General features: G+C 41.8%; 1 long non-coding RNA gene across 1 annotated transcript; it reads left to right on the forward strand.

Moving 5' to 3' along the window:
• The first annotated feature begins 118 nt into the window (after nt 1-118).
• LOC117769656 lies at nt 119-15,270 on the forward strand. Its single transcript, XR_004615264.1, has 3 exons — nt 119-128; nt 7,022-7,030; nt 15,110-15,270. It is a non-coding gene; the product is annotated as an uncharacterized LOC117769656 (long non-coding RNA).

Raw genomic sequence — 15,270 nt, forward strand, 5'->3', positions numbered from 1 at the left:
TGCTGATTGGAATTGATTTTGTCCTCTCAGTTTTCCAATTCTGCGTCTTTCTGCTGATTAAAATTTATACATGTCTTTTAGTGTGAGTGAGAGAGAAGCAAAAGGCTAAATGGACCTGCTGTGTGTGTGTGTGTGTGTGTGTGTGTGTGTGTGTGTGTGTGTGTGTGTGTGTGTGTGTGTGTGTGTGTGTGTGTGTGTGTGTGTGTGTGTGTGTGTGTGTGTGTGTGTGTGTGTGTGTGTGTGTGTGTGTGTGTGTGGCTGTCTGCAAACCCGCCGCGTATTAATTATGGTGCAGTGCTATTAACTTGGCTGGTGCAGTTGGAAACAAGGCATAATTAAAAATACATGTAGTAATGATTGAGTAAAGTGAGGTCCTAAACATCCAGCCTTGTAAGAAGCAGTGGAACATTATATATACAGTCAAATACAACTCCTACAAAACATGCTATCTATATGATTTCAAAACAGGGATTATGGGGATTTCAGATTTGCATTTTGCACATTGAACATCTATCCATCTATACATCCGTTTATCCGTCCGGCCATCCATTATCTTTACTGCTTATGCTTTGAAGGTCATGGGGGGAGCTGGGGGCCAATCCCAGTTGACATTGGGCAAGAGGTGGGATACACCTTGGGCAGATTGCTAACACACAGAGACAAACAACCATTCACTCCCACGGCCGATTAAGAATCTCCATTTAATCTATAACTCCAATCTGCACGCCTTTGTCTTTGGACAATGGGAGGACGTCGGGATACCTGAGGACACCCTATGCAAATGCAGGCAGAACACGCAAGCTGCACACAGAGGGACTCCGGTCCAACCGTGATTCAAATCAGGAGCCATCTTGCTGTGAGGAGAAAGTGCTACATTGAATCAGTTGTCCATGGCAGATGAGCAGGGGGTTAATGGGCTGAGCAGACAGTGGTTTGCTCATTGACAGGCTTACAGTATCCTCAGTGCTCTCAACTGCAGAGTGGCATTTAATGGCATTAAAACACCAGTTTCCGCTGCTGCAAATGAAAAGAGAAAGGAGTGACAGCTCGGTGACAAGGGAGTATATGAAACTTTTCTGATTGTAGAAAAACTAATTAATGAGGTGGAGTATTTTTAAAATGATATCCATGTTGTGCATGTCTTAAATAAATGGGGAAATATATCACTGGGTTTTCAGTCAACAGTTGACGATGTGTTGTGAGATGTGTCTGGAGCCGGGTATGAATGTGCTATATTAAACCTGAGAATGTGGCATGAAAGTGCTGCTGTTTGTGTTGGTGCGTCTTTGTGTATGTCTGTCTCTGTGCATCGGGAAGAAAAAGAGGATCTTTGAGCAAGCATGACTTCAATCCCTTTTTTTTTTGGGGTCCTCATACGCTCATCTGCACACCTGATGAAACTGCACTTCTAAGAGAGCAAATTGTTCTATATCTGCAGCGCTGGTGTGAATTTCATTATCCAATCTAAAAATAATTGTGGGCTAAGCCAAAAACTTTTCACAGCTGAAAATGAAATTCCACATCAGCATATACAAGACACTGGCTCTGAGCGGAAGCGTGTCAGTGGCAGATCGAACGCTGTTTTAAGAAAGAAAGGAGAAAAAGTTAACCGAGACACGACTGCTCATGGTGCAATGCTGATGCTGATGCTAATGCTTTTTTTTTTTTTTTTTTGTCCTGTCTCCCTCTCAACACTGTCAAAGCCACGACACAGTCAGAGCAAACTGTTGGAGCAAATCTGTCATCAGAAAGAGTTTTGATGGCATAGCATCCATCATACTCTGATGCAGGGCTACTGCGCTGCAATCATGAATGTGTTTACCGTGGTCCATTTACACTGGTAGTGGGTTTACGTTCTATACCTTTGTGTGCTCGACACTGGAGGTGGTGCACAAAAGGCTGTGATCATTCTGTAAAGTAGCAGGGGACAGCAGAACCGGTCTCATGTCATTAACAGTAATGTTCAGGGTTATTGTAAATAAATGATGTTGGTGCAGTTACAAAAGCAATGGAACAAAAAAGTGTTACACAAAGAGTGTTTTCTTCTCCTCTTCTCCACCCTCGTTCCCAAATGCTGGCCTAACAAAATTGAGATCTGGATTTCTTTTCTTTTCCATTATCTACCCCTTGATAACAACGAGGTAAATTATTTGGCGATTATATGTCGGACGGGGAAGCGCTGAGTCAATCAGCTTCCAAATGGAAACTGGATGGAACAAATACAATGTGAACTTAGAGAATCTGTCTCCAGGGGGCAAAGCGGAGAGATAGACGGCCGGCCAGGTTCTCGGCCAGCTTAACAACTTCTGGATGGTTCTAATGGACGGCGAGCAGCCAATTGAGCTGAGAGTATAACCGGCGAAGGTTGAGGCTATATTGAGACCCCGTGAACCAAGATGGCTGGGGAGAATTTTCATTAAAAAACAAGAGAAAACTAACAACTTTGCATGGACCCTGGCTATAGTCATGGTTGAAATTCCCTCACAAAGCTTTCATCACAATGCTCCACTGACTTTGATGAATTTCATTCCGCATAGCTTCAACCCATTGATGCCCCAGCACACTCACCCCACACACACACACACACACACACACACAAACAGGAGTGCGGCATGCACGATCACAGTGTACAAAGAGGCAGGAAGGAGAGAAGAAAGGAGCGGCATGAACCCGGTGCCTTCAGGAAGATAAAGGAGAGTGAATCCAGGTCTCCTCGCTCGCCATTTCCTCGCCATGAGAAAACACGCCCCGAGGGGCCCAACACCCCCCAACGGGCCCAAAGCTCCCCTGTCTGTCCCATAATAACGCTTTTTTTCTTATCTGCTAAGTATCTGGGAGGACCTTTCCCGCTCTGCACAGCGATGTGATAAGTTTTCACTATTAGCGTGTGCTTGGGTGAAATCCTCTATTTCACCCATTCTTCTAAAACCCTCCTGAAGAGCTGGCATGCCATAACTCACACAGCCACCCATGCTTTGCAGCCAAGCCCAGGAGCTTCCTCGGAGGAGATTAAAGAAGCAAATTCTGAATGCATGGAAGAACATTCGCTACGCTGAACACTTGTCTCCACTGTCAAAAGAAAACACATGCACAGTAACATATGAAGGTAGGGGGAATTGTTCACATGCAAACAAATGCAAACAAAGCAAAGTCGCGTCATCTATCGTCATGTTTTCTGCAACAGTGACCGCTGAGGTTGCAAACTGCTGTTTTTTTAATGAATGAAGAATTGAAAGATAGCAGCTCGCTATAGGATCTGTCTACTCCTACGTGGTGAACACACTTCCTCACATCAGCCATCGCAGTGGAGACGCAGGCCCGCTAAATTAAATCGAGCCTGTTGAGAATAGGGCTATTTTTACCAGCATCATGAGACTGAGAACTAATCCAGGCTGGAGCTGTCTATAAAGAGGAGAGGCAATCTCGGTTCTGAATGGGTCTGAACGCTCAATCAGCAACATAGTGCACTCTAAAGGACATACAGAAAGGCAGCCACTTCAACCCTGACAATGATTTCTTTCTCTTTCCTCTTAGACATTATCTTCTGGATCACAGTAAGTCACATTACTCATACATTGCACTCACAGGTCTCTGAGTGTCTATGATATGTTTTGGTCGGATGAAACATTAGCGCGGTCCACGCACTTCCTTTTTTTCCCCTATGAAAAGATGCCGAAGCACCGCTACAGCTTCACTCTCAGCCTCAGCCGTGGTTCTCAAAAGCTGTAATGTCTGAGTACAGTCAAGAACGACAATTGCAGACCTATGTAATATTGCGTCAAACCACAAGAGGGGGAGGCACCACCTATTATATTCCCAATGTCTGAGCATCAGCGCAGGTTTGGATGAAAGGCTTAATGTAAAATGCACCGCAGGGAATTGCTCGCATGCTGTGTCGTCCTGTCTGAGAGAGAATTTGCAGTGTAGATCAGAAAAGGACGTGTTTGGCAAATTACATGCAGGAACACCTGAGCAGAGAGACACAAATCAACACAGGTCTGAACCAGGCTGTTTTTATAACAGCTATAAACCTTAGAGGCTGCCTGTGATACGCTCAACTGACTGCGGTCCATTATATAAGTATGCTGGAATTTTATATGCATGTCTACAATCTGCTCAAATCTCTATTTTGCAGCAGTAATTTAGATTTGTATCATAAACTGGAAAAGAGAAAGGATGAGGATTATGTGCAGTGTTATTGTTTGACCAGTAGGTGGAAATACATGCATATTAAGTGGCTGAGTCAGTGCCAAAGAGGTTTTACTGCAGTGGCAGCTGCAGACAGAGGAATCTTTTAAGTTTTGCAGCAAACCCATATTTATTAATTTAAACTTATTTAAAAAAAAAAAAAAAGGATATTGCCTTAAAAGCTGCGCAGTAAACTGTACATGAATTCTTAACATGAAAATTGTAGTATATTCTATACTATACTATACCACTGAAATCTATATAAACTACTATTTCTAACATTTAATCACTGAATCACTTGTTCTGGAGATTTGGACCATGCCACACAGTTCCCACACAGTTGCAGATGTTTAGACCTTTCATGATTCTGAGCCTCTATAAGACCTTCCCTCCGTGTTGACATAAAAGTTGAGCTTGAAAGAGTCTCGGCTCTCAAGAGATGTGATTTTGCATGTTTTATTGACAGTCATAAAAAGAATATGCGCTTTTTCTTTTTACTCAAAAATCAAATAAAAAAAATCAAATGTATAATTTATACATTATCTACAGCTTAACCTTTGAGGGTTGCTGGAGAGCTGGAAAAACCTCAGCTGACATTGGGCGAGAGGTGGGATACACCCTGGACATTCACACTCATATTCACACCAATGGCCATTTTAGAGTCTCCAATTAACCTAACCTCAACCAATGTCTTTGGAATGTGGGAGGAATTTGGAGTACCTGGAGAAAACCATCGCAGACACACACACACACACACACACACACACACACACACACACACACACACACACACACACACACACACACACACACACACACACACACACACACACTTACCCTGTACAAACTTACCACCTCTAAACAGGAGACTTTAATTCAGAGTTGTTGAACACATCTGATGGATTTCTGATCAATATGTTGTAATCATGTTACGTTCAGTGGACTTGAAGCCTTTCTCCCTGTCTGATCTTACATCTGCTTTGCCTCACATGAAAAAAAATTGAGTCACATTTTGAGGTGGACGAGTGTCTCACAGAACAAAGATTGTCACTTGTCAGGTATAAACCATTACCCTGCGTGCTGTAAAAATCTATTATTGATTCTCCCCTGCTCTATAAGCTCAGAGCTTGTCCTTATCTCCGTGGTGAAATCACTGAAGTCCACAGAGGATTGTGTTTGAGGTTGGCTGCTGGTCGATCTGCTTGTGACCATTTGCACTGATGCAGTTTCTTCCCCTGTTAAGAAAGGCGGGAGAGAGATGCTATCTCTGACATGTTCATTTTTGATCTTGCGAGCTCGCAGGTAAGGTTGGCTGCAGCGAGCGAATGCGATTTTATCCTGTGTTAATAAGATTCAAGTGTTTTATCTGTTCCCGTATCACTTGAGCACAATATATTTAAAAACCAATCAGATAAACCGACCTGACCAACAGCTCCATCTGCATCAGCACCTATTCAAATTATTCATTAAATTTTATGGCTAGTGGGGAAAAAGTTGCACAGCCCCTCGTTGATTGGAACGACTGTGTTGGAACCTGTATATTACTCATAGATATAGCAATAAAATATATCAACAAAGGGGCGGGATGGGAAGGTGGGGGTTACGCCACAGACTTACTTGCGGACCTGCAGGCGCGCGTGCTGCATACTGATAATGCTGGAACCCCACAGACACTGCATGAATCCTCAGATGCAACACAGAGGTGTGAGCTCTTGCTGTGGAGATGGCGAGCAGTAATTCAAAAGCCTACTGGGCCCAGCAGGATCAATACTGAATACAGATTTTTTTTTTTTTTTTTTACATCTCAGAGGTGAAAATAAGCTGTTTGACTTTTGCTTATTGCTGACTGATATGCACTTATACGTTTTACCACATCTTCAAAAGATGTGCCCAGGATAAACTGCACTGAGGTATTTGATACTTTTTAACACTTTGATGGCTGTGAGGGAAAAAAAGGAAAAGCCTGAAAAAATGAGACATAATCCCTCCATCCATCCTGGAGCCTATCATTGACATTGGGCAAGAGAAGGGGTAAAGGGACAGCTCACCACTATTCCTCAGAGCCAACACACAGAGACAAACAACCGTTCACACTCACAATCACACCTATGGTCAATTTAGAGTATCGAGCTGTGATTGGTCATAAATTGTCCTAATTGGGCAACCGTTGGATAGATATTTACATTGAATGTCAGGTGCAGATTCACAGTAGTGTTTTCTTTCTTTTCCCAGTGTGGCATTTTTCTTATTCCATGTGCTGCAGTAGGAGGAAAAGGGCAACAGTAGGAATATCTTTGGTATTATAGTGGCTCCTTGCAACTTCAGTGTGAAAGATTCATGTTGCTACAGAGGTGAGAACTGTCTATGGGGAGTCATACTGAACTAACTCTCTCTAACCCTCAAAATGGATGATATGACGGCCACTCAAAAATGATGATGAAGCATTTTCATCACCCTTGTGGCTAGCTACAGTATGTTATCATCATAAAAACACTGTCTCCACCATGTTAGTGGATGGGAAGTGGATCAAACTACAGTAAATGCCGAAAAATATCTTCTAAAAGATAAAAGTAAAAGGTAGTTCTTATCACACTAATGTATGTCAAAGTCTTCATGTTTCTGGTAAGTTTGGTTTTAATTCATTATTTGATGCTATAAAAACGTGGTGAAACGTCATGATTGACAGCTGAGACTGACTCACGATTGGTGGAGTGTTTGTATCAGTGGGACCCCAATACCGCGGCAGCTTCCCCCTGATCTCTACTGTGCAGTCCCTGGCTCCGCAAGATGACAGTGTTGGTTACCTGGATATTTTGGCTTCATATCTGGATAGAGGAAGGAAGTGGAGACGGGTTGTCCTTCTTTATGGTGAATGTGCTCTCACATTTTTGGAATGTAACTTATCACTTAGAAAATGACAGCTTAGCTCACAGTAATGTCTTCGGGTGCCTCCCTTTTACATGGAATAGTCTGCCTGCCTAAAACAGGTCAACAGTGCACCACACTCTTTGCACTATTCTGTGCTATTTTTATCATTTCAGTTGGCAGAAACAAACGTGCAGGGACCTCTCGCAGCTCATTGTATAATTATGCATATTTTGTTCGCTTATTTGACTTTTAAATCACACAGTGAACACACCAAATACGAGAAAATAATAATGTTTGGTTCAGATTATATCCATAATGACAGTAATGCCCACTATACAGTAGCTTCACGTCTAATTCTGCATCTCCTCAAATGCTTACATAGTGCGCCGGCTTTCCCTTTTGGTTAATCAACTCTCTAGTCAAGCAAATGAAGGTGGAGGGTCTATATTCAAATCACAGCAGGATTATGCATGCTACATCCATAGTGGCTCCTTGATTAAACCTCGACCTCCAGTATGTGACCACACAGATTTTTATGCTCATCTGCACAACACAATGGTTGGTTATGAATCAATCATGGTTTTCCATATTATGCAGTGGGTAGTTGAATAAAAAAACACGCTACTGAGCAGGCAATAGAGCGTGTCATCACGGAGACGTGTCAGTTCATGCAAGGCTTAAAGAGAAACTGCGGGCGCTTCCACAATTTGTTCCTAGTGACACTATTGTTACATGCAGACACAACCAAAAATAACTGAACACATTCTTAGGCAATCCTGACGAAGTTCGCAGGCTGAGAGAAACACCCAAGATGTTCCCCTCTGCAGCCACATCCTCCTGCTCTCTAGGGATCCCGAGGCTTTCCTCGGGTAGGTGGGATATATCAACTCTCCAATGTTATCTAGCTTCTAGTTGCATGCCTCCAAAATACCTTTTACTGGAAGGTGTCCAGGAGAATCCTGATCAGATGTCAGCTGGCTCTTTTCGGCGTGAGGGAGAGCTGTGTGCCAGTTAGAGTCAAGATAGAGAAGATTTGTTCAGGCAGGTTTCCTATAGCACCTCAGTTACCGTCCGAGCCTTTTCCCAGGAAGAACGTTGGTCTTTTTGTGTCAAATAAACCCATTAATTACATTCAGATTGGATTATTCCACAGATTCTGTACCGTGCCAGTGTTCAGTTCTAGTGCAGGACGTGTCATTCCTGTAGTGAAGTAGAAACTATGGCTGTGGAGTACAGGGTAGTAGATGGGCATGCAGCACCACCGACTTTCATGGAGTAGACACCAGAAATGAATGTACATATTTTTTCATTGTCGCAATCTTCTCCTTTTCGATATATTATTGTTATTGTGTTCCACACCTCCCCACACAGTGTCACTAAAGAGTCACTGCTTTCCCAGTTGGACCTTGGCTGCAGCCAGTGCCAGTAATAGACTGTTAATACAAATTGAAATAGACTCTGAGTCTGGAAGGGGAACCAAAGCGGAAGTGCCTGAAAACTCTGTTTAAATGACCAGCAGAGGGCGACCGCAAAGGTTACACTGTGGTCCCATTCAGAGTCAAATAGATGAAAAAGCAAGGTATGCATTGGCGCGTGGATACCACGTGATTGAATGCTATTACCTTCCAATGGATGCAGGTCCAAGGTGTGGGTGTGCATGCAGTGTCCTTAGTTCTCAGTCATGCTCCAGCCCCCACCCCTCCAAATATGGTTACTTCTGGTTTTCAAAAATCAAGATGGCGCAGGACAAAATGCCAAACTTGAGACTTCAAAACAGCAGCTCACAAACCAACCGGATACGTTACAGTTGCATGCCACTTTGTGAATTGGTGGAAGTATTGAACATAAGCCAAAATAAACCCAGTAAACGTTGGTGGATTTGATTTGGATAAAGGTTAAAATTACATTTTTTTATAAAATTACATTTTCGCAGATATTCCAGGAAATAATTCACAGATCTTGACAAAATTAGACATATTTAGGGCAGTGATATCTATGAGTTTAAGCAATTTAATGCAGTTCCAAGTGATAATCCACACCGAGTGGATTTAAATCCACTCGGTGTGGACTCGGTGTAGCTTTTATGAGAGGACTAGTGGGCCTTGGCGGAGATGTTCACTCAACTGAGATCCCTTCTCAGAGATGAACATACGTCGTCAGCCTTTAAAACAGGCCTTTTCTGTTTAGCTTAGCTTTAACTTAGCTTTCATCAGCTTGTGCTGCTCGGATACATCTGAAGAACCTGGTGTATTTTCCATATAGGAGTCATTAGGTGCATTCTGGAGTGCTGTCCTTCAAGCAGTAACAAAAAGCTTCAGAGGTCTTTATCAATTGCTATTGAAGCAGTTGATAGATCAATAGAGAAGCACTACCCGTCTCTATCTATGTTCATCTTGATGTTCAAAAGAACTAAAGGCCAAGTGACACCAGGCAGAAGGACAAGGAGCAACGTGAAACATCGAAGGTTCATAGAAAAACACTGGCATTAACAATGGGATACCACTGATCAGATACAACAAGAATCTTATCGTCACTTTGTAGCATTTCTTGTATGAAAGGTGCTATGCAAATAAAGTTCATTATTATTATTATTGTTGTTGGTATTATTTTTAAAATGTCACAAATAATTCCATAATAATGCACTTTTGACAACGAAAAGCAGATCTGAATGAAACGTGATTCTCATGCTTTCACAGTGAGATTCAGGGTCGGCACAGAAGCGTTGGAGAACATTGTTTTTCTCCCCCCCGCGATCTCTGGTCAAGGAAAATTCATATCCGTCTGATAAGATTCTTAAAATAAATACGAGGGAAATATAAATCATCGGATACATCATTGATATGAGTAAAAAATGGATTGGTATGGGTGAAGGTTTTATTTTTTTATTTTATTTGTTGAGATGTAGATCTGTTATATAATGCAGCTCAATCACTGTAATAACAGAAAGTTCATAAGATAGACCTCTCAGTGTGATCAGGGTGTGCATGAGAGCGTGCACGTTGCAGAGGGTGGGAGTGAATGCTCGTCACTCTTCACCTCCTTTGCTTTCAGTTGCTCTGTTTGTTCCACCATGCGCCATTTCTACTACCTGGTGGAAAGTCAGTGATAGAAAAAAAGAAAAGCATTATCCTTTGAGATACACTTCCTTTGTGCTGTCAATCAAGGGAACCTAAACATGTATGATGTCATTTATTTGGTTTATTTCATCGTACAATCAATGTTTACTTCATAGTGACAGTGCAACAATGCCAGTTATACAGCAGTAATATGTGTAACACTGTCTCTTTAAATACGACCTCATCCTCACTGATCCCTGCTCGGCTACACTGCCACCCACGCCCTGCTGCCGGCAACTTGCCTCCACCACCCCAGCCTCCACCTTTCAGCACTGAGTCCAAACATGGTTGTGGTAAATGGCATTCATCTTGAACAAATGTATCCTGCCTGCTAGGCCCACTACGGGGTTTTGCATGTGTTCCCTGTTTTATTTTACCATGCTAATCCAGGGCTAATCCAGGGCTAATCCAGGGCACATCCAACGAATGGAGCCATCCGTGCCAAGCATAACTGTCCCATTTGTGCAATACATGGTTAAATCATGACATAGTGTTCCTGACTGAACTGGTTCTTTCTTTCACAATAAACGAAGATCGCCTCCAAAGATATTCATGGTCCTGCCCTTCTCATAATATCACACCACTAAACTGTCAAAGCAAAACACTTCTCTATTTTCATTTCAATCTCATGAAATAAGACAATAGACAATTGGTTGAAAAGAAATAGAAAAACTTCTTATTTTCTAAATTTTCTATAATACATTGGTCCAAATCCCCCAATAGGCTGAGTTATTGATATAAGGATGTAAGCTGTTGATCTAATGTCAGGAGACTGTGAAGGCCGTAGCATATCATTCACGTAATTTTCATCAGAGGAGGATATCAGCGGACATTTAGGCTAAATTTGAATGTTGGGGCTTGCGGACACTTGGATGACACCACAGGAGCAGAATGGAGGCATTTGATGTTTTTTTCAGTTTTGTTTTTTAACGTTTGAAGAGGTGGTCTCCAGTTACATCAATAGTATTGGATTTGGTTGCTACACTGTTTACCCCTGAAACTCCAAAAGTGTTTTGTGGACTCAAACACTTCACCCACCCATCCATCGGCATAGTGGTGAGTAGATAATGAGTGAATTTTCATTTTTCTCTGAACTATCCAAGAGGCTATTTATATATAAAAAAAACAGCTTAATCCTAACTTTGTGAGGTGCCTGGAGGAGAATGTAATGTTTTCATTATCAGTATGAAACAAGTGAAAATACATATTTGTACATTGGAGCATCTCTCAGAGTGGCGTGAGTGGTTACTTTATAAAGGAATGGGTTCACCGCATTATGTGAATTTGTCGTGCTCGATCCCCCAGAGGAGCGGCAGCAGGAGATCATATGACCGTCTAAAAGTCCTCCACAAGATCTGTGTCATCCAGCAGCCGAGAGAACAGAACAAGCATGTCGGGACAAACACTGCGGTCAGACTCCTTTGAAAGACTCGCCTGTCGAAGCTTGTTCGGTGTTTGATTCCAGCAAACCTAAAGTGATCTAACGTGATTACTTTATGTTTGTTTGAGTGTAAATTTTACAACTCTACAATCTGACGATATGTGTGAATGGATGAACGTGTTGCCTGTTGCCCGTTCACATTGACAGAACAGCCCCACTGGGAACGACACATAATCTGATCAACCTTTCACCCAGGATAAAATGTAACGTGAAAGAGAGATAACGTCATCAGAGCCATGGTGTCGTTCAGGAGTCAAGTTTTTTTATCATAGTTTCAGGATTTCTTTTTATATTTTTATCCACATCTTTTCCCTTTTATGCGTGAAATTTTCATGACTATTTCATTTGAGGAATCTGAACAAAAAACGTCCTCATACACAGCTCGCATGTGATGCACATGTGAGGAACTACACACTTTCTGGGTATTTACGAATGAAACTGAAAAAAAAAAAAAGAAACAGTCAAATGTATAGCCAGAGGATATATGTAAATAAGGTGGCACACCAATGGGAATCTCCCCAAATATATAAAAAAAACAGTAGTAATAAATCATGACATTGAATCCAGTCTGACTCATCCTATTCGATAACCTTTCCAACTGTGTTTATCACATGTCTTAACCTTTGGAAGACAGTATTTCCTATTGTCTTTCCTGGTGTTAAATATAAACGTAACACTGACCAGAGCATGCAATTAACATTAACAAAGGCCCAGAGCATTTATTGAGATGTTTATCTTATCTTGACAAAAAACTCATAGGACATCTGAGCCATGTGATATCCCACTATCAACTGTGAACCAGACAGGGGAGGCTACTGTTTCACTTGCGTTGCTTCATGTTTTTCTCCCTGGATTCGTGCTCAGCTGTGACAACACCCGCCTTGAGTCCGCCTCGCTTGAACATGCAGTAAAGGAGAATATCTGTAAATCTGTGACCCACAAACCACTAGATGAATTACAGGATGTCTGGTGTGACGATTGCGATAAATTAGACAAATATACATCATATATTAATACACACAATATATTGATTATATCATATTTAATATTGGTATATACAGTATTTTCCCTGTGGCATTTCAGTTCACATGTCCTACTCATTTTACTACTCCCTGTTGGCAGTGCTGTTTTCAGTCTATAGAGTGCGTACACTGAAAACAGTCCATAGAGTGGACTTGTGAATACAGAGCACAGGATGGTCAGTGTTTACTGATGTGATAGAAAATCATTTGCTGTGGCAAGTCATGGATCAGTCTTCTATTCTCTCTATTTAAAGTAAAGTGTTGTTAAATCTGTATTGATCCTTAAGGGAGTTTGCAGTGTTGCAGCAGCTACTTGACATAAATCACAAAGAATGAAGAGGTTTAGATTTAGAAAAGGCTCAATTATATGCAATCAAAGTGTGAGGAATACATATAAATGGAGACTATGGCTACACTGTGTGCTGAACATACACAGTGCAATGGTGGTAATGAATTAACAAGCATCAACTAAAGCTCCTGCTACAGGCTGCTGCTAGAGCAGGACCATCTCGACAAAAATGAATGAAAAAATGAAATGTAGCTGTCAGTGATACACAGCGAACTCAATGTTATTCCAGCAGCTAATCAAGTGCAAAATGCTCATGTAGACCACAAGTTTTCTGTTATGCCTTCATCCTTAAAGGGACACAAAAAAACACAAGTCAGTGAAAAACACGCACCAGCTCTATCTATGTGATCCTGATATCCAGGGATGGAGGCAGGGAGCATCACCATTACCACAGAAACACTTTGAACTAAATGCTACCTCCCACAGATGCATGTGGAGCAGCGCCGCTCTCCCTCTCTACCTGAGCAGCAGCAGGTTCATTCTCTCTCAAAGAGAGGAATGATGATCCCACTAGAAATCAGCGGAAACTCCTTAATGCTGCCGTCAAATAACTCAATGTGACAGGCAATTATACCCCTCACTTTAATGAGTCCTCATCAGGCCTGATGGGAGAAAATGCGTGAAGAGGAGACGGGTTCTGTCAGCACAGTGACATCAGAGCACTCCAAGCCTTTTGACCTGGAGTCGAGAGAGTGCGTGTCGTCTGTGAAGAGATTGACTATTTCTACCTTTAAAAAAAAAAAGAAGAAATGTGTCACTGAATCAATTCTGTATCACTTAGTGGGCCGCGCCTTTGGGGTTCCAAGGAGAAATTAGATTTGCGGCACATGTGGCACATAATATTTCTGGAAAACTGCAAATGAACATTGAGCTGAGCGAGTGTCGGTCCTCTCATCTCAGTGAAAAAATATACTCACCAAAAAGTCAAACTATGCAGTAGATGCATGTATTTGAAAATATGCACTATTTAAACTCAATGGTAATTATAGTCACAGTTGATTTTGTCGTTGTGACATTCACTGCATAACTGTAAAGGCATAACTACAACAATCCAAAGAATTGCAACCCCAAGCAAGAATTGGCAGGTTCTAAATCATTTGTCACACTGTGGTGTATTTAGTTAACATGGATCATTTTGACACGTGTGTAAAACATAATGACAGGTTTACAGCTAGCGGCGCCTGATTTCTGGACTCTCAGACTCCCTAAGTGCTATTACAATATGTTACTTGTTAGTTATCTCTTCCTGAGAATGCTCTTTGACCTGTTAGATGGAGAGGTTCCCATCTTCAAGTAGGAAGCATGTTTCGAATTAGATGCCCCTATGTATGATGTCATTTTATCTCAAGTTTTGGGCGTAAACAAGTTCCCTATATGAATGCTTGTCCGGCACCGGCGACTCAGACTTCTGCATTGGCCGAGAACGTCTCCGGGTATACCTAGGTACCCGTCCTGACCTGTAACTTCTGTGTAATAAACCTTATTATACAAGCAAGAACGGTGTCCGCGGAGATTCCTTCATCATCATCTTCAACATCACTGCTGCTTAAAATATACGACAAATTTGGCGTCACGAACTCTGGACGTGCTGTGGCCTGCGGCATCTCCAAGACCTTCACACATGGTGAGCATTTCTCACTTGACTGGATGCTGGTTCATTCATTGAAGCTGTTGTGTGTCTGCTGTCTGGTCACACCGTAAAGAACCTTTTCTTTTTTATGGACATGTCATGTTGTGTTGATGTTTGAAGTGAAGCTCCGTGCTAAATTTGATTTTATTTGCGTCGTATACGACGCAAATAAAGGGGGGATTATTATAAGAGAAGATAAAAAGTGAAGAAAGGAAATAACATAAATACAAGAGATGTATTGTATGTGTAGAATAGCTTCATTGTAACGATAAGGTGAGCTAAATAACATTGTGCGAGATTAATGAAGATTGGGCCCTCAACTTCTTAACGGTAAGACATGTGTAGATTAGTCACTGCGTGACAGTTGGCTTTGACATAGTCAGGAATTGAGTTAAAAAGAGAAAATTGGGATAATCCTGGATCCAGGAAATTTGAATAAATAAATGTAAACAGTGATAAGGGACAGAGTAATGAGAGAGAAATAGGATCAAAGAGATGATCAGGGAAAGACGCCGCAGAATCTGGATATAGAAGCCCTCAGGAAGAGGAGCTGTTAGAATGGGCCGCAAAACCTCACCACAGGTCAGTTTAATAAACTGGAGATTGTAGAATTAAAAATTCGATTGTATGTTCTCACTCTGAACATTTGTTGACGA

This window comes from Hippoglossus hippoglossus, chromosome 10 (genome assembly GCF_009819705.1).
Source record: "Hippoglossus hippoglossus isolate fHipHip1 chromosome 10, fHipHip1.pri, whole genome shotgun sequence".
Classification (NCBI taxonomy): Eukaryota; Metazoa; Chordata; class Actinopteri; order Pleuronectiformes; family Pleuronectidae; genus Hippoglossus; species Hippoglossus hippoglossus.